This window comes from Chroicocephalus ridibundus, chromosome 3, assembly GCF_963924245.1.
Source record: "Chroicocephalus ridibundus chromosome 3, bChrRid1.1, whole genome shotgun sequence".
Taxonomy (NCBI): Eukaryota; Metazoa; Chordata; class Aves; order Charadriiformes; family Laridae; genus Chroicocephalus; species Chroicocephalus ridibundus.
Genome location: NC_086286.1, coordinates 34,985,864 through 35,011,714, shown reverse-complemented (window position 1 = coordinate 35,011,714; position 25,851 = coordinate 34,985,864). Strand labels below are relative to the sequence as shown.

At 41.7% G+C, this 25,851-nt stretch overlaps 1 long non-coding RNA gene across 1 annotated transcript in view; it reads left to right on the top strand.

The window, feature by feature from the left end:
* Positions 1-16,144, top strand: part of LOC134512870 (uncharacterized) — a 30,232-nt gene extending 14,088 nt beyond the window's left edge. The window contains exons 2-3 of the long non-coding RNA XR_010070278.1: positions 4,930-5,058; positions 13,367-16,144. This is a non-coding gene — a long non-coding RNA (uncharacterized LOC134512870). The remainder of the gene's footprint in view (positions 1-4,929; positions 5,059-13,366) is intronic.
* The last annotated feature ends 9,707 nt before the right edge of the window (positions 16,145-25,851 follow it).

The window sequence follows — 25,851 nt, the reverse complement described above, 5'->3', positions numbered from 1 at the left end:
CAAACAAACCCTGCTATATGTAGCCTCCTGAGTCAGGGTCATGCCCTAAATACACAATACTGTCTGAAAATAGTGCCTGTAGTATTGAAGTATCTAAACACACACATACTACATGCTTGTAAAATATTTTCCAGATCCAGCATAATATCCTTTAACTTGTACAATATGTTCCTTTAATAAGGAAGAGACACCAATCCTGAACCTGCAGTCAGAGGCGCTTGTCTTAGAGAAGGTTCCTGGAACCACCTCGGCTCAGGTTCAAAAGCTGCTCAAATGTTTAGGCTCAAACTAATCAAGTTAAGTATGTTCTTGACAGATTATTTTCTCCCTTTCATAGCTCTCCCCTGAGGGATATTAGTCATAAACTCAGCAGAACGCCTACACTGCATCCACACAATTTGAAGTAGATGTTAAAATAATCCCCCACCTGAGCACACAAGTCTGGTAACTGTTCAATCAGTTATGCAATTTGCATGTGTAAATGAATATTGCATTCACAGATGGATTCATATGTGTATTATGGGTAGTTAAGAGGGGAATCTAAAAATTGTTCTATTGCATTCATTTCCTATAATGGGTTTTTATCACATTACATTATAACCCTATATGTTTTTAAACAGATAGATAGATAAAGATGCACAGAACATATCTGGCTGTGTCCACTTTACTTCTGGAGCCTTAACGGTGCATAGCCAATTGAGAATGGGACGGTGGAGCTCTGCCCAAGATAGTCTTTGGTTGTCATGTTTTGGGAATGTGAGTGGGACAGCAGGACTGGCAATTTTTTCAAACCGTAGTGGCCTATGAGAATAGCTGATTTCATACTCTGGGTGTTTGGATTTCGGTTTGCTCATCATTGCAACTCTTGCTCTATTTTTTTGGAATGCAAATCTTGAAGTTATGCAACGCACTATTCAAATTCTGTATTGTCAGTGCTCAGAAAGGAAGTGTGTCACCAGTCCCGCTGGCCACTCGTTGGCACCAAGTTGGTAGCAAAGGGTTCCGTGAGCACTGGGTTTCTGGCACCAATCTTTCTAAATATTTTTTTTCTTTAGAGAACAGACAAACACATAGTTATGAGCTTCGCAAATGAATGTAGGAAAATAAAATGGCTTAAGGTTTGTGTCTGCCAACTCTCTGTCTGTATTATCAGTTTCTGTAGTATAAAAAAAAATGAAAGTATTTTTGCATGATCAGTCCAGGATAAAATTGGGTGGTTACAATGACTGATAATTCACCTAACCTTGGAGAATTCAACTCTCATCAATTTCTCATGGAAACAGAAATATCTTCCAGATATTCATATTTTATAATGTAACACCTCGCACTTGCATGTTTACAAAACAGTTTCCCAATATGATTTTCAGTTTCTACACGGCTGAGAATTCCAAGAAAGGTCTTATTAGAAGTCATCCTACATTTCACATTTAGTGATCAAATTAAAGTTTGGGTCGTGGTAATGGCACACCTAGGCTTTTCAAATTCATTTTAGGAACCATAGAGCAAGTACTAGGAGTCATGAATGTGGCTTTGCCTATATGCCTACAGGCATAGGTTTATATTATAGGCTTATAGGTTTGTATACTTGCATATTCCCTGTCAGAGAAAAGAGCATTAATCAATTTAAGATGTTAGGAATTGATCAAACCACTTGACGACTTCTCCAGGGGCATCTCATACTGATCTGGTTTTGGATTAAATCAAAAGTGTTTACCTCAAATTCTATTACCACATGGCCTTTAAAATCTTAATATCAAAGATTCACAGCAAATTTTGGGAAACCAAAATATTACCTGCAAATTACTCTTCTTCAGTCATAACACAAAAAAGATTTCAGTACTTTCTCCTTTTAGAATAAAGAGCGAAAGAATACCTCTGAATTAATAGATTCTCTACCTTGGTTTATTTTTTAGGAAAAAAATATCAGTAGAAATTTAAGAATGATAAAATTTTAGAAAAAGTATTATACGAGGAGCAGACACTGGTATAGGACATCAGCCAACTAGAAAAATGAATGCTGATTAACTGAGGTGATGGGGACTTTTCTGCCTACTTAAAATTCAGTTTCTAGTTTGCAAATTTCCAATTCTAATGCCCTATGAAGTGTTAGGTGACAAAGAAGTCTTTGCGAAGGACTTTATGTTTCCTTCCTTCCTGTTCTCAGACATTATTTAATCAGAAGCTGATGCCAGTAATTCAAATAAACAAAAATAAAAAGCTCACTATAAAACATCCAAGATCCCTAGAGAGTCCTGTAGGTAAACCAGTCTTTAAAAAATAGCATTGACAATTCCTTTCAGTTCCAGAACCTCAAGAGAACTAGAAAAGCTATTATTTTTCCCTTTGTAATTCACTTTAAGGTCAGGATGTGTTACTTTACTTGAAAATTTCAACCGTAAAAATGAAAGCATCAAAAAGAATATTAATCCTGTCCACTGATTATTGCAGAAGACGTGCTGTTATGGGTATTCTTTGTCCTTTGCTGGTTTTTGGCTGCTGCTAGCTGCCCTTCTTTTTACCTACTACTGAAATATAGCTTCATTATACGAGGTTGCTCTGTTATAGTGCTGCTTCCTACTGGTGTGCTCCAGTTTCATTTCTTCAGTTACTGTCTAACGTTTATGCCACTTGCAATATGTGAATGGAAACAGAAACCAGGGCATGAAAGACATTGACAATATAGATAAAGCTATACTTCTTTTAGTCTCCCACTCAGTCTTTACTATCCTCATATTTATTTTATTTTGTTACAGTGATATACTGCATTTGTGTTTACCCAAAAAGCCTAATCATTTGGGAACCCTTTGGTTAACTAAGAAGTAGGAACATTTTTACAGGCACAGCAAGTATTTTTCCATCCAGCTCTATCTTCATAACCTCATGATGTCTTTGACAGATGAGGTTATTCATTTCTGTGTCATTTCCAGTGTGGACTATTTCATATTACTATAATATTTTGACCAGCACAACTACGTAGCTGAAACCTATAGGAAAAAAGCAGTGGAAAACCACAGATATTCATATGGTAGTGAGTTACTTTGATATAAACACTTCACTGTCAATATATCTTCATCTGCACTTTAGAAGATAGTTGGAGCAGTACAATTTCTGAGTGGAAACATGGCCCAAATGACTTTTTTGTGATTCCTTTTAAACCCATCTGGCTATCCTAGTCAATGTGGAATTGTAATGCAGTTTGATTACGGATATATTTAGCTTAAGTATTTTCTTGAAAAGAAATGTATTTAAAACCTTGAGTTAATCCAAGCTTAAGTGCTTTGCTGCACAGGAATTTAGGTAAGCGCTTAAGAGTTCTGCTGAATCAGAATCCAGTGAATAAATGAATACCTACATGCTTTTATAAGTTTTCCTTTTAGACTACACATTCTTAAGCTCAAGAACTGCTGATGATTCAGCACAGTGATTATTATACTTATTTTTTACCAGGAAAGACATTAAATGATACCATACATATAAAATAGTAACTGCTTTAAAACATTTATTATATTAATGATATATTATGCTATTATTATAGTATCCCCCACTATATACTAGGTGAACAGAATTCAGAAAAGGAGTATGCTTGTTCAGGGAAGGCAATGGTCTAAAGACATGTAGAAAACTTAATAAGAATTGGGGGTGTGTGAAATAATATATATGGATTAACCATAAAATCACTGGCAGGTGACATGATGCTGAAGTAGAGTGTCATTAACATATACACGATAATTTTATGTACTCAGACCTCAAAGGCAGAGAAAGACAAGAATCTTTGTGAAGGTCACCTTTAATTTTTTATTGTCCTTCTTCCTGGAAAATTAATTGTAGGTGATCTCCAAGCACTAGCAGAGCCAAATGAATCGAATATGTTGGGACAGACTGTGTGAATATGCCAAAAGGCAACTGGGAAAATTTAACTGTTGAGAGTAGTGAGAAATTTGCAATGTAAAAGTATTTTACTAGAAAATACATACTCACAAACCCCAAAAAGTTTCACCAAAATGGATAAGGAATTGGCTGCATGGCCGCACTCAAAAGAGTTGCGGTCAACGGCTCAATGTCCAAGTGGCGTCCTGTGCCAAGTGGTGTACCTCAGGGGTCGGTACTGGGACTGGTGCTGTTTAACATCTCTGTTGGAAACATGAGAAGTGGGATCGAGCGTTCAGCTCTGGGGCCCCCAACATAAGGACATGGACCTGTTGCAGCGATTGCAGAGGAGGGCCACAAAGATGATCAGATGGCTGGAGTACCTCTCCTATGAAAACAGGCTGAGAGAGTTGGGGTTGTTCAATCTGGAGAAGAGAAGGCTTCGGGGAGACCTTATAGCAGCCGTCCAGTAGCTAAAGGGGGCCTACAGCAAGGGTGGGGAGGGACTCTTTATCAGGCAGTGGAGTGATACGACGAGGGGAAATAGTTTTAAACTGAAAGACGGTAGATTTAGATGAGGTATTAGGAAGAAATTCTTTATTGTGAGGGTAGTGAGGCACTGGAACAGTTTGCCCAGAGAAGCTGTCAATGCCCCATCCCTGGAGGTGTCCAAGGCCAGGCTGGATGGGGCTTTGTGCAGCCTGGTCTAGTGGGAGGCGTTCCTACCCATGGCAGGGGGGTTGGAACTAGGTGATCTTTAAGGTCCCTTCCAACTCTAACCATTCTATGATTCTATGAAAGTATTTTCAGTGCACTTCTGATGAAATGCAGGTTGGATCCACTGGCAACATGCAGCTTGCTCAGAGTCTAGCCAATAGGTCTGGAAAGTAACCAGGAACTTGAGCTTCCAGGTCCATAGCTCAGTGTCAGTGCCCCAGTGCTGACTTGGTGGCTCAGATTTAGCCTTCAAGGCTTCCAGGTCCCCTGCTATCAGCCCTGCCTTGCCATATGGGTTGTTTCAAAACCGGTGGTCTAAAAGTTTCCTTGCTTCCTATCTTCCAGGTCAAGCACTGTAAGCTCTGACAGCCAACTCTGGTCAAGGACTGTCTCTGAGTGCCACTGCTGGGAATGTGGGAGTCTGCGTAAAATGAGACCTCTCTGCTGGGAAGACCTTCAGGACTCCCAGAAGTGGTGGGTGATCATATTGTACCATATCAGTATTCTCATTCTAAATGTATGTGATAACAAATAGTTATACTCATTTAATTTAGGGTGCAGTGTGACATTATAGCAATGATGACCTAGGGGCTGGTGTCACTGAAAGAGGTGTTCACATTTCTCAGAGCAGTTCCTTGTGTAAAGTTACACTCATGGAGCTATAAAGGTGTTAGGCAAGTAAGTCTTACATTTGTATAGAAACTGATGTTAAACCAATGTAATCTGAGTGGACATAACATTCTCTGTGTTGATTTAGCTTCAGTTAATTGCCTACTGACTTAAGCTAAATCCTTACAGCCACTCATAACTTACTATGTATCCGGGTGTTTTCTGTCTAATCATTATAGTTTTCTTTTCTGTAAAGGGGTTAACCTTCAAACACACTTCAGTGATTTAGAAGCCTAAGACTCCTTCTAGAAATTACGTGCATGTATTATGTGCACGTCTAGGAGCCTCAGTCTTTTTGCAAGACACTAAAACTTAAGCTTTTCTTGAAAATAATATCAGTGGTCTTGAAATGGTAAGAGTCTGCACCTGTGTTGTGCGACATAAAGCCCTAGATTAGAAAACAAGTCCGAAGTAAATATTTAATTGAGGATAAACAATTAACAGTTCAGAGAGATCAAAGAGAGAACTCACATTTCTGACTAGGATTGTTTAAATTCGACCAGCTGCAGGTTAGGAGCAGTGACCGCTTCGAGTTTGCCTTCACAGTCAGAAGCAACAGGAACCTTAACATCTAAGAAATCTCAGATCTCCAGGCATAAGATCTGTGGAGAGCCCTGAACTCCAAGCTAGCTACACATTTTCCATGCCTGGGGATTTCTAATGTCTCATTTAATAACAATCTCCAACCAATGAAAGCCAGTGGTGATCACAAGTTCTTAAACTGTCAGTTATCTGGTATTTGCATCTCTTGTTGAGGGGAAAGAGTAGGGCGTGGAAGAGGGAAAGATGGCATGCAAAGTGAAACTGTAGTCAAAGAGAGATCTGCAAACACGCAGGCTAAAAAGCCAGCTGCTAAGCTGTCCTATAATGCGGAGACTCAGGAATAGCTAGGAATGGGGAGATCTTCTGGTGGTGTCAATACACTGAGAAAGCAAAATGTTAGCATGGCTTAAAACAGCTTAATGAACTTAATTTTCCTTCCTGGCCTTATACTTTAATTTGATTAATTTAAGATAACAAAAGAGTTTTAATACTTTCGTCTTCTACCTCCGTTGGACACGATGGTATCAATTCAAAATCTGAGACACATCATCGTCATATATTCTTGGTTAAATTTAAAGACCTCGCCTTGTAATGTGAGTAACAAAAAACGTATCACTAATCCTAGTTTTCTGAGAGGCAAGTATTTCCCATGAAGAGGAAAGGTGATTTGAACAGAAAAATATCTAAATATCTATATAAAAGACTCATAGGATATCCTCTTTCTGTGTCTTGCTAGCAGAACACGGCCAAATGTGTCAGGGCTTGCTGATGGACCTTGTGGCCTGACCACACCAGCCCTTTATATTTGCACTGTGAAGTTTTGGGATTCTGTCTGTGGCCCTGGGACAGCTGGGCAATGCAGTTCCAGTCAATGTTCCTCCCAGTGCACTGCCTTGAAAAAATTAATAGCAACAAGCTACTTCTCTGTCAATAGAAAGGGCTATCATACAATAAAATGACCAAGATGAAGGTACACCCTGTGTGTGACACAGTACGAAGAGTACAGAACTGACGTCTTTTTACAGTTCAAAATGAAAAAGTCAGGACGACAAAATCATGATTTAAAAAATTTGTGTGTTTCTTGTGCACATTGTACAGCCTCTACCCCAAGTCTCATTCACCCAGCACATGCGCCAGCATGAACGAGATGACATGGTAGGCAGCTCCCAAGTGTCCCAAAGTTTACAAAGTCCTACTGTACTAAGGCTCTACCCCACAGCCAGCATCTCTCCCCTGTCCCACTGCAACTGTTCTTGTGGCTGCAGGTACTCTTTACCTTTCCTTTTATCTTTGGATAGTTGATACACATCAGCTACCCCGAGGTTAAAAAAAAAGAAAAAAAAAAAAGGGTAGAAAAAGCAGCGTTTAGCACTGAAGACAAGCCCTAAGGAGATACTGACAAGCAATCTGTCTTGGGGGGGTAATTTCCAGATGGATCCAGTGCAGCAACCACATTCCTGAAACTAGCAGATGAAAGCATGGCAGCTGATACAGCTTTAATTTGTGACTTGGGCAAATCTGTGTTTACCCAGGTAGGATTAGTGCAGATACCAGCCAGAACTGCGGTCACTTAGTGCCAGCAGTAAGGGTTCTGGGGCTGTCCATCTAAAATGACTACTTGCTCTACTGGCTGCTCTCAATACACCATTGATTTCTTCATTTATTTAAAAAATGACAAAACAAACACTCCCAATACAATCTGGGCTTTCATTTGCAGGAGGGCTGAGCTGGTTCAGGCAGGTTACGGTAATTTGTCTGTTGACATTCTTTTGATGGACAAAATGCCTATTATAAATAGGTCTGTTGCTTCTCCCGCTCTAGTGGCCTCTCGCCAAAAGTATGGTCTGATTCTGGCTTTAAGAGTTTGCTCTGAAGATACAGTGCTCCTGTATGCAGTGCAGCTCTGAACACTAAGAGAAAATTAATTAGACACTACCACCAAGCAGAAAAGGGAATTTTAGAAGGTTAGAAATTCCCACAGCTGAGTGGAAGAGATGGGAGACACGTGTCCTTCTGTGGCTGGTGAATTCAAAGCCTATGAACCTTTTACATCCCATTTACCATGGAAAAAAAAGATGTAAATTGTCCATAGGCCTGCAAGTGACCTTGGCGGCTGCCAAAAAAACTGACTTAATTCTTTTTAAACTGGATCATCTCACAAATGAGATTATATTGTAGACACACAAATATTAGTTCTAGCACAAGGAAGAAGGAAGAAATATGAAGCTGGGAAGGAGAGATGAGAAGTTAAGACTAAAGCTGCCCAAACTTACATCAGCTCAAGGTGCCTGGAATCTTACTGAGAGTTTCAGCATATACCTTTCAAGGTCTCACATGCATTTGCTTTGAGACCTATGCAAAATGAACTGAAATTGTCCATGCTTGTTGAGCTGATCTATCTGCAATTTTATTAATTGTATCAGAGAAGCCAAACCTCCTTCATTTCCCAGGGTCCCAGCACCCTTCAAATTACGTCTATCTCTAATGCACACTTACTCAAAAACCCTTTACATGTTTAACTGCAAATGGTTTTCAGGATCAAAGCTTACAGCAATAAGATGACACATGGAGACAAAAAGGGGCTGGGAAATTCCATCCCTCTCTCTGACCCCTCTGCTTACCAGCAGGAATCAGAAGTGGAGAGGCACCCTGCTGTGCCAGGCACCAAACAGGATGCCCCGGGACCGCCACAGGACCATGGCAAGCCACTTTGCAAAGGCTGCTGCAAATCCAGAATGGAGAACAGAAAAGCATGATAAAGGACCAAAGCCTCTCACAGGAAGAGTGATTGGAAAGACTGATATTTTCATAGATCGGAGGCAAGTACGAACTACAGGAGAAAAGTATGTGATATGGCAAGTGGTCTGGAAAAGGGAGACTAGGAAATAAACTAAAAGAACAGGAGAGTATCATCTTTGATCTTAGAGCCTAGTACTTAAACAACTCAGGAGCAGATGGATTTCCATCTGCCTGCCGCAGGCTTCTTCTGCCTGCCCTGTAAACCTGTGGTCTGACCACAGTCTCAGGTGGGCTTGGACTAGCTGGATGTTCAATCTGATTTCTCATGGAAATTCCTGTGTTCTTCTAATTGAACAAGGCTCTTCATTCAAGGTTCAAGTCTGATTGCTGCAGTGATATTTAAACACATGTTTAAATGCCTTGCTAAACCAGAGTTTATGTTGGTACCTGTTTTGGGCACTGCAGAAGTTGCACCACACGGAGGAACAGAACTCTGGCCACTCTGGATGGGAGAAGATGCAGGAACATGACTGTTGGCTCTGCTGGATTAATTAGCACATGCTAACCACTTGGGTGGATGTTTATTTAAAACCATCTGTTCAGTTAATCTGTGTAACTATCTGAAACAACTCCTGAGGTCAGTCTTTTAAACAAAGGGGTTGGACAGATGGTCAGCTTTGCAATGCAGGTAGAGCACTACAGGTTTGAGGAAGCAGATCTAATTCCAACGTAGCCCTGAATTACCCGCTTTTCTTGCAGTTGTTGGATTGTTAGAACTGTTGCATCAGTTCCCAGGCAGTGCTTCTGGTAACATAACCTTATTAATTCATGCTGCTAGTAGGGTCTAACATCTGAGACCAAACGTTAGGGTGTATGCATTTGTACAATAGTTTCACTGCTCAGCTTCCAACTACCGCTCCGCAACTAGCAGCTGCTGCCCATTCATCTGAAAAAGCAGAACTATTTGAGTGTGGACAGCTTTAGACTCCTTCCGGAAGACATTTAGACTTGTCTGCTTAGTTTGCACTGCTATGACTTTTACTATGGCTGTGATCAGTTACTGTATCTCAGCTGAAGTGGGATGAAACTAGCCTCTAAGGGCTGCTAACTCCCTAAATTTACTGAAGATAAAAGAACATCTGACTCTACACACTTATTACTTCTTCAGGCTTTGCCTGGGTAGAGTCAAGCCAACAATCTACCTACCTATGTCTCCCTTGCTGTATTTACAAAGGAAAGTGACAGCACATATCTGGCTCCTCAGTGACACGTGCAACATAATGAGAAAATACACACATTTTCTAAAAACATCCATAGAAACACAGATTATTCTCCAGGTCTTGGAGGGTACCACATGTTGAACATGGAAATCCTACCAGAAAAGGACAAGCTATGTTTGCATATTTTGGTTGTTCTTGAAAGCTTACAGAAATGTGGGAGCCAAAGGGTAGGTAAATAGTTAAAAATATTTGTTTGGCAATGAGGTTATCAGAAACACAGAAAATCAGTGCGATTTTTCGGTAAAATTTCTGTGCAATTTCATCAGATACATCTACTAGATGGCTGTCCAAATAACTGATTTTGTGGCTTGGCAGCCAAATAAAAATCTGAAGGAAAATTCAGCTGGGATCAAACAGAATTTGAATTTTCTTGCCAAACAAAAATCAGAAATTGATTTAATTTGACATGTCATGTTCTTGCTAACACGAAATATTTCATTTGAAGAATTTTCACAGAAGCAGAAATATAAATATGTAGAGAGGGAGTAGTTCTCAGAGCTGCTGCCGGGGAGACAGTTGCCCCTTTATTCAGTATCTCAAGGGCTGTAGCGCTTCCATAGGACACGAGCTATCCAGATGCAACTCTGTCCTCTGTCTCCATTGCGCATCTCCTGGAAAAGTGACACAATCACCACATGTGGTTAAAGAGCCGTTATCTGCTGATGCACTTTCGCTTTGGATAAACATTTGCAGGCGCAAAGATTGGAGCTCCAGCCTTACAGGGAGTTGGTCACACATCAGGCGGAGGCTCATTCCTGGACACTTTTCTGTGGTCTTTCTTTTGTAACATTTAAATGTTTTATGCAAAGCGGGGTTGTGGTGCTAACCCAGGGTTACTCACAGCCCAGATAAACACTCTACTCCCAGGCTGTCAGATAAATCCAGTATCTGTCACATCCTCCTTTATCTTTGTGGTAAAAGCAGGACCAGGTTCTAGACAAAGGTACCTAATTAATTGAAACTGAATTTGTAAATAACAATTGGATAAAGAATCCAAATACACTTTGCTGAAAATTTGTCTAGTTCCAGTAATTTCTTTGCAAACTCTTGAGGAAGGAATGCATGTTCTATGTATTGTCTGACATTGGAAAGCTTAGAGGATGCAAGGAGATGGACTGTGGTCAAGAAGTTTTAATTTTTACTGCATTGAATGTTTAAATATATAACAGTCTGCATGAATATATGAGGGTTCCACCAATTAGATATTAAATACATTCCTGGGCTGGCCAAGACAAGTTGAATGTAAAATCTCTATGAAAGGGACTGACATTAAGCATTTTTACATTTCAGGTGTAGAGAGTCATATCTCCTGAAAAAAACTCATGCAAATTCCTTGGGAATATAGTGATCCTAGCCTCTAAAATATGACATCTATGTACTCCTTATCAAAACGGTCGTCAGTTAGTTACATTTACATTCAAGAAACTGTGTAGAGAAGACAAATAGAGGCAATTTTTAAGGGGTCATTTGAAAAAGATCTAAGAAGGCATGCTGTCTCATGTATTGCTGCTGATGCACAAAAAAAACTGCCTGGAAGAAGCCAAGACAGCGTCAAGAATGCTGGCCTAAGTAGATGAATGGCCAGTGCCTTTGGGGCACTGATGTTTCATTACATAGACAATAATAGACAAGACCATCACATGCATTCACATGTAGTGGGGATGAGGAAAAATTCTAATACTTTCTCAATGTCAAGAATCTCAGCCAGGAGACTTTTTGAAATATATTGATAGATCACAAGTTGAGGAGGAAAAAGGAGGGCACACAGTGGCTTTCATCTTGTTTTTTACTCTTGCAAAAATAAATCAATTAATAAAAATAAGTCGTATTTTAGACCACATCACAAATGACTGCAGGCTACTGCCACCATCCTTAGACATAGGTTGAAATGCAAACTCTGGTCAAAAGTGATATCGAGACCTTTCCACGTGGATGCAACAGCTTTATAACTGGGGAACAACTTAGTGTTGTACATTCCTGGTGACCAGTGGTGGCAGGAAAAAAAAAAACCCAACCAAACCAGCTTCTGCTTTTTGTAAAATTCCACGCTGCTAACATTGTACTTAGGACAAAACACCAGCAGCCAAGTTTCCAGCAAATGGAAACAACCCAGTCCACTGGCCAGCCAAAATACCCGCTCAGCTACAAGCAGGGATGCCAAGGAAGTTGGCCGGTTCCCTAAGATGCTAGCCAGATTGTGAGCCCATCAGGCAGTCACACCTTTAGCCAGGCAGCCAACTTGCCTGATTCTGCCAAAAACTTTCAAAGTGCCATTGTGTCTCCAGGGGAAAAAAAAAAGAAGAAAAAAAAAGTTAAAAAGTTACCAGTGAAAAAGAGTTATTTTCTGGAAAATATGTTTTGGTGGAAAAATTGTGACCAGGTCAAGAGGCAATTCTGTCTGTGGTGCTCAAACAGTCTCTCTTGCCTGAGGCCTGGAATCATTACAAAATATTGCTGATGCCAAAAGGGAGGTACACACTGGAAATATGGTACGTGATGTTGAAGGACTAACTGGTGAGGTAGACGGTAGTAGGACTCGAAAGGCTGGCCACAGACAATGCACAGAAGCCTTCCATGCTAACGGCACTACACTGAATAAGGAATTACTGTTCTTCATATTCTTATTACTAGCTGGTTTTACCCATGGGACTAGAGCACTTGAGAAACTTTGCCTCTAAATTTGCATTCTTGCAAATAGTGGGAAAGAAAAGCATTTGCTAATATTTACAAACTTTATCCAGGGTATGTTTAATATGTAACAGGAGTACACCAAGAATCACATATGTCTGAGGTATAGCTGACTCCAGCCACAGTCCAAAAGTCAGACATTTTATTTTTGTAAAACAACCCCTTTATTATAACTTACATTTGGCTTGCGCACTTAGGTGTCCTAGGTTGACCCTCACTTGGGGTGAGTATTGAATAGAAATCTTCTCTTCTCATTTGCTCCACTCAGTCTCTTCCTAAATGTTCCTTTTATGATGCTTCCAGAACGTGTCATAAAGACCTAATGGCTGTCACTAGAACTTTATGGGGACTCGATAGTCAGAAATAAAAGGGGCCATTGAACTGTGATGGACCACTTACAGGCCCTTGAGTACCCTCCACTTTCCACTTATACTTTCCACTGACAGAAGCGAGCAGGAATATGTAGCAGAGATGCGGCACATTCTTTGCAGCGCAAATCACACAACCGTGACAAGTTAGACAGTGAAGTGCTTTATGTTACCGAGAAACAGCAACTTTACCTCTAAAAAAAATTTTCACTAGTGCTAAATATTATTCCTGCCCTGATCAGACTTAACAAATCCTGCCACATGTCCAAAGACCAGCCAGTTTTCAGCTCTCAGAGGGACTGCAGTTGGTATTGGAACTTTTGATGTAGCCAAGGCAGACCTTGACAGTATCCGCATTTTCGTATTTATATAATAGAAATAGTTTGCATTCCTCTAGCACCTTTTATCAGAGGATTGATCTCCTTTACAGACAGTAATGAATTAATGCTCTCGCAATGCCAATGTAAATTGAGATTTGTTTTCCTTGCTCTGCAGATGGGAAAGAATGAAGCACAGAGACGATGCAACTCATCTGAAGAAGGCCTGGCAGAGCCAGGCACAGAATGCAGATCTCCTGATACCTGAGCCCGTGCCTTCACCTCGCTATCGTTGCTCTTTCGTCCACACTCTGTGCAACAGGCATTCAAGCTGGACACAAATACAAAGAAAAGCTTCACCTGCTTTTAAAAATGGATGCCTAAACTCATGGGCTCATAGCTAGACACCAAGTGCGCTAAATGGCCAGGACACTTTCAGGCAGGAGATTTTACTAGTTCAAAAAAGCAGCAATTAGTGACTAAATAAGGATTAAGAACCCTAGTTGTATGCATGCATTTAAAAAAAAATAATCTTTCCCTTTTTCTAATAAGCACTTCTAAGGGGCTCTACTGAGAATGTAAAAGTATCACAGAAAAGAAAGAGATATTGTGAAAAGAAAAAGAAACTGCTTTTACTTCACTGGTGTCTATATTTCTATCTGAAATGCCATTATAACGACGGCTGATTTTATTTGCAAACAGTTGGCAAAGTTTCCAGGAAATACATGCATGGACTATACCTGACACTATGTGGTTTTGAACTTAGGAGCCCACGTTTTTTCATGGGTTGACTATCAATAGACAATCCTGCACCATGTGGTCCTTTTTTTCCCTGCCCAATGACACTATCTCATTTCCCGCTTACACCAACTCATATTCACACGTCACGTCTATGCCAGCCAGGCAAATTACAAATATTTGAAAAGAGACAGGAAACCATAGTTGATATCGTGTGACACTCAAAGTGACATCTATGTGCACCAAAGACTTTGTTGGTTACCGTGGCTTGGGTATATTCCTTGATCCATGGAAGGCGTGCAATGCACTATGCCAGTGGAAATAAGCAAAAGCAGGTATAACCTCGAATACATCCCGATGCCTGCCCTCCAGTAATTCTGTGGTCCTGAGCACTTTTTCTTTCATGTTTGAGGGTGTTTCTGTTGACATCTGCCTCTTCTTGTTCCTTCTTACACACAGGGACACATTGTCCACATGAATCCACTGATTTGAGGGATATAGCTTCAGTTACAACCTGTAATCCAGCACTTTTGGGCTGAAAGTTGCTTTTCAGCTCCTGTTGTTTCCTAAAATCATGTTTAGAGAAGAGTTCTCGAAACTCCTACAGCTTCATCCAGAGCCACAAATGTCTACAGTTTAAAAAAAAAAAAAAAAGAAAGAAAAAAATGCAAGGATTTAAAACTTTCTAGCTTAAAAACAAGATATGTGGGAATAATAGACCATCTTACAACACAGGGAGCTTTCTTTTTCTCTTGCAGACATCATTTGAGAAATCAGCATGGGTTCCCCCGTGACAACACTAAAGAAAAAGTCTGAATGCCACTATTTAGCAAGGTTTTTTTGTTTTTGTTTTTTTTTTTAAACTGTTTGCTTCATCTTTGCCATAGCTACTGCTCTGTTCTGACGTAATTTCAAGCCATGTGGAGACTACCTACAAAATGAGTCCACTCCTGTCAGCTATGGCTGTTTACTGAGATCTGAGGGAGAAAAAAAAAACACAACCTACTGGTATTAAAATACACTAAGAATGCAATTCGCTCTAGTTTGAAGGTCTTGTCCTTATGCTTTTTACATTAACAATTCCTTTACTTTCCTGTCTGAATGGGCTTTTTGACATTAATATTACATTGTATTTCTAGTAAAAATCCAGTCTCTCCAAAAGTCAGTTTTTCTGATGTTATCTCTGACAAAAATTGTTGTCAGTAAACATACCGATAGATTACCTTCCCTAACGAAACTTTTCTGTCAGGTTGAGGTGCTGGGGGCGGTGGGTGCACTGCTGTGCTATGCACACACATGCCCAAAGTCCAGTCTGAGAGCTGGTCAGGCATCCAGGCCAAACTCACAAATTCAGGGCTTCCAGGACCAAGAAAGCAAGTTGTCTGCAGTTAGGTGTTTGACTTTGATGCACGAATACTTGATTTGTATCTGTACTAGTGTTTATTAGTTGCCATAGTATATGGCCACTCATTCCTTGCCTTTTTTTGGAAATCACTCTAATCCCAACATGTGCTCTGATCCTGTCTCTTCCTGCCTTGTTCTTTATGTTTTCATTAATAAGAATGGTATTGCACCATATATTTGTACAGCAAGTGACCACCACAGTCACTGTGTTTTTTACAGTCTATTTCCAAGTCAGATTTCCGCTTTAGCCCACCCTGGACCCCTCAGTTCATTCTGCACAAAGGATCTGAGATTTTTCAAGCTATAACCATTGCTCAGGCCGCAGACATCCACTACTACCCTCAGTTTTGTACTTGGTCCTTTTCCACAGATATTCTCGCCGCCACTTGTTTCCCCGTTCCTCTCCCCTTGCTCATAAAAGCAGTCAATTAACCTTTGGAACAACCAGCCCCCAAACCACCCCTGGGGACCGGCCAGAAGCGAAATCCTCCCAGCACGCCTCTCTGGAGGGAGGCAATAACCAGCAATCACGATAGAATTTTTCCACGGAGCCAGACTCAGACTGGCTACCACGTTACACTGCATGAAGAACCTCTCTCATAACAGGCATTTAGACGGGTGGCTCAAAGCCCTTCCTTCAAGCAGAGATGTTTTTTCCAGTCTTTTGATTTTCCTAACCTGCCACTGATCCCTCTTTTCCTCCCAGTCACGCTGTCACCAGCTCTCAAGCAAACTTAAAATGAGACAAAACCTGGACTAAAACCAAGTCAAATCCAGTGGCTTTACACAAAGCCAAGGATGCCTCAGCTACTCTTTGCCCTGGGGAGCTTTCTGAAAGGCACGCCTCCTGCAGAAATATCTCTGTATAGAGAGCACCTGTGTAGCTAGCAGAGCTCAGGCAGCAAAGATAGCCCATCTTTGGGACAGTGAGGTCAGGAAGGCAGGTGAGCTTTAACGTTTTTAACCTACGGCAGTGACAGAGGTGTCTCCTTTTGGCTTGCAGAGCACCACGCACACTAACAATGCTGTTCCTGGGCAGAAGAAAGCAACAGGGAAAATAAGCACGTATTTTTCTTCGGGTGCTTGACTTTATGGAGTACTTTAGGTCAGAATTTGGTTTTTCGTCTTTCATCATCTCTGTTCTTTCTTACAGGTCTCACTGTTTAGCTTTGAGGAAAGTATTTCCTAAATAGTTGCTATTCAGCTCATTCTTATCACTCAGTACGTTCAGGTGCTTTTGATTTTAAATCCTGAAATATCTCCTGCAATAGTATGTTTAAGGTTCATAGTCATAACACAGAAATATTTCCAGACACTGATGAAGACAATATATATGCCTGATTTGAACCCTGTTACAGTGCAGCAGTTTTCCTTCCGTACTAACAGTCTGAAATGCAGTTGCCTTTAAAATCCAGAAAAATACATGCACACTTTGGAAGATGAACTCCAGGACAGGCCACTCAGTGCAGCTGGGCAATGAGGGTGCATGATTAGTTAATGCAATTCCAGCCTCGCCGTTCCTAATGTCCAAAGGGGCAAGTAGCAATTTATCATCCCGTTAGTTAACTGTGCCAGTTAATCATACTCCTGGGTTATGTATATAGCAAAGGTATTTTCTTACCTCATGCAGAGGGTTTGTGGCTCGTTGTTTGAGTTCTTTTTGTGGAAGATCACTCACGCATTAATTCAATGTGCTGGCTAAAGATCCCTAGCTGTTGAAAATCGAGTGGAGGGTGGTAGTGACAAAATATATTGTTTCTATCTTGCAAGGCGAGGTTGTGGGGCTTCTCAGGGACTTAAGCAGTATAGATAGTGCTGATCGGGAATATGCCATTTCTGACATGCAATTAGGAGCTACAACTGTAATCAGTTTTGATACAGATTTGGAACTGTGCAGAATACCTCCAGATTTTGCACTCCCCATTTTTGCATTTCTCAGTGAAATGCACTTCATAAAGATTGGATTTCTTCTAGCCAAAGTGTACGGTAATACTCAGCAAAGACATTCTCAGATAGATACCTGTAATTATGCTTGTCTCATCAGAATGACTACGTCTGGGCTTTTGGTTCTGCAAGACGTATTTTAATTTCACTTATCCTAGGACACCTGTACGCTAAATGATGGAAAGGAGTGCAGAGATTCCTAATTTAGCATCTCCAGATGGCTCTGTGTGGAGGATAAATGCTCAAGACACTTGCTCAGGACCAGAGGCAATATAGGTGCACGACATACAGGCTGATAAGCCCTGCCACTCCACATGGCTTATCATAACATCTTGGGGCAGTCTGGATTTTAATAGCCCTGTCTAGAGTGCATCAGAGATTCCTTGTGAACAATGATACGTTTGTAAATAACATCCCGGGGAGCTGGGCCCTGATGTGGGATGAAGCAAGATGCCACAAGATCAGCTGCAGGGCCAGGCTGTGAGGCTGGGGGGGACTGGGCTGGGGGCTGAAGGTGGGAAGGTGGAGGAGCTGGAGCCTGGCTGTGGAAGCTGAGGAACCTTGGGCATATCAGAGACATGCAGTGACATGGTGGAAGGGGTGGCTGAGGACTCAGACCGAGGTCTGAGGAAAGCAGAGCATAAGGAGGGATAATTCCCCGTGTGTCTGTGTGTGTCCAGACTTTCAGCAGCTGCAAGTGCCTGTCTTGGCTCAATGCCCTCCAGCAACAGCCTGGAGCAACAGCAGCTCCGGTTCCTTTCACAGCTCTCTGCCGTGTGCCACAGACACCATGCCAGGATAACTGCACTGAAACCAGCGCTCTTATCCGCAGACACCTGAGGCAAAACTTAATCCCGTGTGTTTAATTCACAGCATATGTTTTTCATTTGTCCGCAGCCCTTCTGCACTCAGATGGGTATGTCTCGGGTACACGCTGTTTACCTACAAGGAATCCGAAGCATTTAGTGGCATGCCAGCATCAGGGAAATTACTGCTCTGCTGGAGCTGCCCTTGGCTCTGATGTGATATCCTCTCTGAATTGTTGCCAGTGCTCTGGTCTTCCCATCCTCTTGATCCATCTGAATTCATAATATTCATTTGAGGGTGAGCTGAGGCCACATTATTTTGTGTGTGTTTGAAAAGATCTGTGTGCATCCTATGCACTATGAGATTCTCCTAGCTTCGTTCACCAAATAGTAATGGGGTTTATGTGACAGCATAAGGATGGCCTGAAAAAGTCATTCCGATTTAACCTGAGAAGCAAATTGATATCAGTATGGGGAAACTGATATGGTCACTGCCATCACAGCTTTGACAGATGAGCACCAACAAAACTCACTGCTCTAGTTCAAGACTGCTACTCCAGCTACTCCCTTGGCTCTTGATTGCCTTGTTCAGTTTATTTTACCCCCCCCTCCTCCCCTGCAGAGGGACATAATCCCCATTCAAACAGTTACTTTGATGTATAATTTTTTCTCTCCAGTTTAGCTTTGGGTGCTTTGAATAATTCAACCCTGTAAACTGAAGAGTCACTTTTCTTCTATAAAATAAGGTGCATGGGCAGTATATATGCTAGTTTTGGGAGGGCTCCCTTTTTTTTTAATGGAAGTTGTTTTTTTCCATTGTTTTCTTCTGTGTTTTCTTCTTGTCAGACAGTCCAGGCAGAGCTGAACTACTGTAGTAACTGGGCTACTGGGCATCTGGACACAAGCTCTGGGCAGAAAGGGAGGACACACCTGGGAAGACATGGAAGCATGGAACTCCTAAAATGTAGATATCTAAGTTAGGTGCATACACCGTGTTGTTAGGAAGCCTCCAGAGCATAACTGAGTGTGCCGATTTTACTTGCCTGCATCAATTGCGTAATTGCCTACCTGTGTACTCTCTCTGGGCGCCTACGTGAGAAAACCGTACCAAGTTTTTCATTAGCTAATTATATGAAGATAATGAGAAAAATATATACCATGTAGGCAAGCACTTAGGCAAATCTCTATCTACACTTAAATTAGCCACTAATATTCTGAAATAGAAGTATCTACATAACCTTTTACATTGTTTAAAATCTCTTCAAGTTACATCAGAGGAGTCTTCCCTTGCAGAGAAACTATGAGTTTCATGTTGCAGTGTAGATGAATTGCTTTGCACAATCTTTTATTGTCACTGATTTGACATTTTTTCCTTTTCCAGGCCCTGAAAACTTTTATTTCCTGATCTAGATTTTAAGCTCTTTGGGGCAGAAATCCTGTTTGTGTGTGTTTGTATAGCAGAAGCAGGTCTTGCTGTATGACTGTGGTTTGTGAACATTACCACAATATAAATAGTACATTAATCATTAATTATATTGTTGATACATTGCTATGTCTTAAGCGGTGGCACTGTCTATGAGTGTTTGGCTCCTCACAGAGATGAGGTCAAGACATTTCCCTAATCAAAACATTTGTCTGGAGTCATGGTTGCCCCAGATCTTCCCGGAACAGATTCAGAAAGAGAGATTGACATTGTACTGTCAACTTCTGTTGCCTAAGGTAGCAGCCATATCACAGATTGGCATATTTTGTGAAACTTCAGAAGATTAAAAATTATTAACTGAGGTATGTGCATTAAGTCATGTGCATCTATACAAAATTTGATGCATATGAGAATCTCAGATTGCTTTGCAAACATTGTTTGGCTTCCTATAATGGCACAAAATGTTATAATCTCAATTTAACTGCAGGATAAACTAGCATTTTTCGTCAGCACATTCACAAAATGTAACAAAGTGGGTAAACTTGTCCACTTGATGCATATAAGAAATGGGTAAATGGTGGACTCCACAAATCAGGTGCAGATAAATTCCAATTTCTTGTGATAGCCAATGCCTAAAACATTGCGTTCACTGTTATTTGACCTGAATTGATTTGATTGCCAAGGTCATGCAGGAAATCTGTGGCAAAGCAAAAAACCGAAACCAGATCTCTTAACTCTCACTAAATCACTAGTTTCTGAATTACAGCAACCGATGGTGCGATCCATAACAGCATTCAACCACATAAAGAGCGATTTAAGACAATTTCCCAACTCCTTGAGGCAAATAACTCAAATCTCATTTGAACTGCCTAGTGACACATAGCTTGGACCGAGAATCCGAGTTAGACTCTTCTATTTGCAGAATAGATCAGCAACACAAAATACCTAACCAACCGTGGCCTAGGAGACACAGGTCCTCTCCTCCTTCCTGAGTCCCCAGACACTGTGGTGGCATACTGTGAGTCCCTCTTGCCCTGTTGCTCCTTGCCACGTGAGTTTTGTAGTCCTCTCCCCTCATCCTCAAAAAGAGAGTAGGAGGTGTCCACCAGGAATGGCCAATGCCTGGCGAGTGGCTGTCCTGCAGAAAGGGAGCCTTGGGTTCAATACCCCTGAGGCTGGGGAGGGACAGAAAGTGACTGTGCAAGAAGCAGACACCGGAATGGGCTGTTCTTCCACCTCATGTTCACCTGCGTTCAAGTGCATGACTGAGACGTCAAAGCTCAAGAGCTGGTTTCAGGTTCTGTCTCACAAAAGCACTCAAGTCCATAACTGAGTTTAACCACTAAATGGTGGCAAGAGAGAAAACTTCAGACACATGCCTTTCTTCAGCATTTCCTGCTGACTGGCTCAGTGCTCTGAATACTGGGATGACTGTTGTCAACCTCAGCTTTAAACATCTGCCCCTGCTTGCTTGTTGTGTGGGACATCTCACGCAGCACCAGGGGCTCCCTTCCCAGAGGGCACACACAATTTAGGTACTGAGTATCACAGCTCTCTAAACCTTTTTAGAGAGGGTCTTCTGAGATTCCTCAGTAACTAGGCACTGTGTTTCAGGTGCCCACGATCCTGCTTTGATATGGGCCCTCTAGGAAGGACTTCAATACATAGAGAAGGTGCAGCACTTAATCAGGGGAAGCAGGAATCGACGAAATGGCTGGACTAGCGATCAGGGACTTAGAAAACCTTGATTCATGTTATTACTTCTTGCACAGTAAAGCTATGTGCAAATGATGTCTCAATGCCTCAGTTCCACCTCTGCAAAAGGAAGAAGGGTACTGGTGTGTCCTACATGAGTGCTGTGAGGATAAACTGAAGTGTGGGGACAAGATGGGAGCAAAGGTCAGAGGCAGAAGTGATAGTCTGAGCGATTATAAGTCAAGTTACAAGAACTACTCACGTGCATAGGGAAAAATTCTTGTGAACAAGCCCCACCTTGGATGAGGCTTTTTAATTTGTCCAGGCGTTGTCACGTTGCAGCAATTTATCTGCTTCTGGGGACACACTTAGCAAAATCACAAGTAAATTCTTTGAGCTTTACAGGAAATAAGAATCCCAACTCTTGAGCTGTGCCTGCCTTAGCCTTTCCCTTCTGACTGTCATGATCATCTGCTACTATTTGAGTCCCAGTAATCCTACATGTCTTCATATGTAAACTACAGCTCTGACCCACATCACCCTCAAGTCACCTCCATGTCAGGTGTCTCTAGAGCAGAGAGGTCCAGGCTTTGTCAGGTATAGCCATTTCACGGGCGATGTCAAAATGTTGACCAGCAGAACATTAGGATCTGTATGAGCGCTTATTTTCTTTTCCACCCTTATCAGGCACATGTTTCCAAGTCTCTTGAAATCAAGGCGTAAGAGCAATTTCATTGTTTGTTAATTATTAGAAATAACATTCATCATTCAGTAGATGTGTTGATGTTTCTCAGCAGACATCAAGTGCAGCCGTGTGGCTGCAAGGGCTACGCTTAAAGGTTAGATGTCAGACAACCTGTGAAAGCAACAAAGTAAATGGAGGGAGGGGAAAGGTAGGACAAAGGCGACATTTTTCATCTGGACAGCAGGAGAAAGTGAATACCCAAGTACTTCTCTACCACTTTAAAAGCTTGTATTTGGTAGATAATGTTACAGAAACAAGGTCCTGGGAGAGGTCTGGAAGGAGAGACAACAGTTTTAGTAAGCAGAGAGAAGGGGAGGTGTTTCATGGAGGAAAAAAACCCAGACAGGTGAGATCAGCAGGGACTTTTCACCCGAGGGAGACTTCACTAACAGCATGCAGACTATCAGCCTGCCCTTGCTGTTCATTTAGAGGAAACCACCAAACTTTTCTTCAACAGCAGTCATCCATTTTATAGGGGTTTCTTAAATTCACATGCTTATCATATTCTACAAACGTACTAGAAGATAATTAACCAACTCTAATGAAACTTGGCACAGTCAAGTATTCTCTGTCAAGATTCAGCTGGGTAAAGGTCACCAATTCTGAAAAATTAGCTGCTCGATTTAATAAGGCCCTGCATCACCTCTTGTTTTGAAGTTGAATTTAAGTAATCCTCAGATGTTATTTACCTATCATTTACATAAGGGCAGTTCTGTCCTGTTGTTTCTAGTGCCCTACTTCAGTTAAGCTGTTTTGCAGCATCGTTTTGTACATGGTATACACCTTATGCCTCCGGATAAGTCTTAAAAATATCCTCTTTGTGCCACCATAAAATTGGAACATTTAGCATCGAAGTCCTGGAAGACTAAGGTGCTCATTGTTGTTATTATTGGAAATTACAGTGACGTTACAGTAGTAGTGGAACAGCATCAGCATGCTGGGTGCCCTAGGGAAAATTCCTACTGTTGTGGAGGCTGGAAAACACACAAAAGCAGTGTGCTACGCCGTGCAATCCCATTTCACATGCAGTCTAACTCTCCAGCCACTACAGAGATAGGATCAAATGGAAAAAGTCTCTGGGTTTAGGGCATTGAAAAAAAAGAGAGGATTTAAGTATAGCTGTAATGAAGGGGATGAAGCATGTGATTAGTACATTAATGGGAAGAAATTGGAAGACCAGAAGAGCACAGGCACAAAAGAAGTGCACGAAGAGAGAGAAGACTAGGATTAGGCGTATGGGAATATCATGGTTTAGCCTGTTTTAAAGATGTACAGACTTGAATTCTTCATCTGAGCTACCGGTGGTTTGATACATAATCCAGATGGAAACCCTGATGAGTTCTGCCTGTCCCTGACAGGAGCCCTGAAACCTAGACAGACATACACAGCAGATCTGGGAGGCCCATGGTCACTGGTGTCATCTTGTTTGAACTGTTGCAGGGTGTAGCTCAAACTTTTCAAGTCATACGATAGTTATCCCAGCTAGTATGTATTACTGTCTCTTTAACGCAATCGATATCAGCAGCCCCAAATATTTGGAGTACTGTGTCCAGCTTTGGAGTCCCCAGCATAAGATGGACATTGACCTGTTGGAACGGGTCCAGAGGAGGGCCAACAAAGATGATCAGAGGGCTGGAGCATCTCTCCTCTGAAGACAGGCTGAGAGGCGAGACCTTGTAGCAGCCTTCCAGTACCTAAAGGGGGCCTACAGGAAGGATGGGGAAGGACTCTTTATCAGGGAGTGTAATGATAGGACAAGGGCGAATGGTAGATTTAGATTGGCTATTAGGAAGAAATTCTTTACTGCGAGGCTGGTGAGGCACTGGAACAGGCTGCCCAGGGAAGCTGTGGGTGCCCCATCCCTGGAAGTGTCCAAGGCCAGGCTGGATGGGGCTTTGAGCAGCCTGGTCTAGTGGGAGGTGTCCCTGCCCATGGCAGGGGGTTGGAACTAGGTGATCTTTAAGGTCCCTTCCAACCCAAACCGTTCTATGATTCTATGATTCAGCCCCCACTCCTATAAATAACAGAAGAATCACTTGGAGATCACACAGCTTCTTTTATATTTAACTAGTTGCCATAGTGTCTCTACTGTAGAACTGTGATAGCTGTGGCTACCTAAACGATGTCAATCACGTTTCTCTCTCTGCTTGGAGAAAAGAAATAAGGATAGGAAATTAAGCTTCAAATAATTTTCTTGAAGCGTAGCTAAGACTATCTGATGAGGTCCCGTGCCTCTTTAGAAAGTATCAAGTCAGGAAAAAAATCAAGTTTATGAACACTAGGAATGAAGAATTAAAGTACGTGTTCAGGCAGCCTTCACCCTGCCTGGCTTGTGCAGCTTCTGCCCCGGGAAGAGCTCCAGTACCAGAGGGTATCTTTGAACTGTGCAGGGGGGGAGGTGGCTACACTTGCCCTGCAGCCAAATTCCTGGCGCACCTCACCCCCGGAACACCAGATCTCTCACATTTGATAAGCCCGTTGCATCTTTTGTATAGTCTCTTTGCCTTTATGCACTTGACGCAATCTAACCCTACACTCACCTGCCATTAAACGTGTCCGGCACAGACAGCTACAGTTGTCTGTTGACATCCTTATTTATGGGACCGATTCAATGCAGTGCTTAAGCGAGGTGTGTAGGAGCTCTTGAAGATACAGGAAACCCTCCTTTGATCAAAGGAGGGTCCTGTCAAGGAATTTTCTCCCCCATTCACAGATGGGTACGGTCCATCCAGATCACCTTTTAACACGAATCGCAGCTCTGTTGAACTGCTGTGACTAATCTTTCTGTCTAATCACACCTCCACAGGCAAAGCAGATGGATGATTTGCACATGATTCCAGTCTATTGACAGAGAGGGGCGAGTGTCAAGGTTTCGCAGATATGTCCTTTAATCCTTTATTTCCCATTTTTTCGGATGTAGGAGTTAGACCCGAAGCATGCCTGAAAGGCATGAAATACCAGTGGACAGCTTTAACTCTGCATTAATGATGCTTTCTCCCAGTGAATATAGGATCTGTCACTGAATTCATGAACCTCCCCAATGCGGGAGCTTGCCAAGGATCATGTCACCCACTCTGGAAGTACTAAAATGAAGCAGAAAGCTGAGCAGGGAGACGCCAAATAATCAAAGCTGCATCCTTGTGATGCAAGGATTAGAAGACCAAGGGAACTCAGAACACCCTTTGAACTAGATGTACACAGGAATTCGAATTAACATGGTCTGAGGTCAGACAGACTCTTTTCCTGCCTTTTTTTTTTTTAATTAAAATACCTAATCTCTGATAAGTCTATGGCAAACCATTTCTCAGCACTATTGTCTGGAAAGGAGTGTTTAACCATTTTTCTCTTAAAAGTGTGCACCAGTTTTTATATAAAAATGCATCTTTGGATGGGTTTCATGATTTAAGTGAGGATGAAATACAAAAGAGGATGAAATGTACGTCTACTTCTGACAGTCCTTCACTATTTTAGAGTTCACCCTGCTTTAGAAGAAATTGCTTTTAAACCATATGAGTGGTAGTTTGGGTTTCCTCTGCAGTACGTCAGTGAGCACTTTGGAAGCTCTGTGGGCTAAAGAAATAAGCGAAACCAACTGTTCGGAACAATAAAAATAGCCTCTTGCTCTGCTGTGTTTCCATCACCTGGCTGCTTGCTGTAGGTCTCTTTCTTCTGAGTCACTGTGAGCAGGACAGTTTGCTCAGCTGAATTATCTACCGGAGCTCAGGCTGTGTTGTGAGCAACCTGTGTTATAAATGAAGTTATAGGCAACGTGATGCAACCGAGTATTTGCATACCACTGAGGTATGTACTCTATAAATACATAAAAGCAAACAGACACGATGTTTTCCCTGTGGTCACATTGGTTATTTACTGTAGCAGGTGTCAGCCTCTTGAACAATTAAGATACC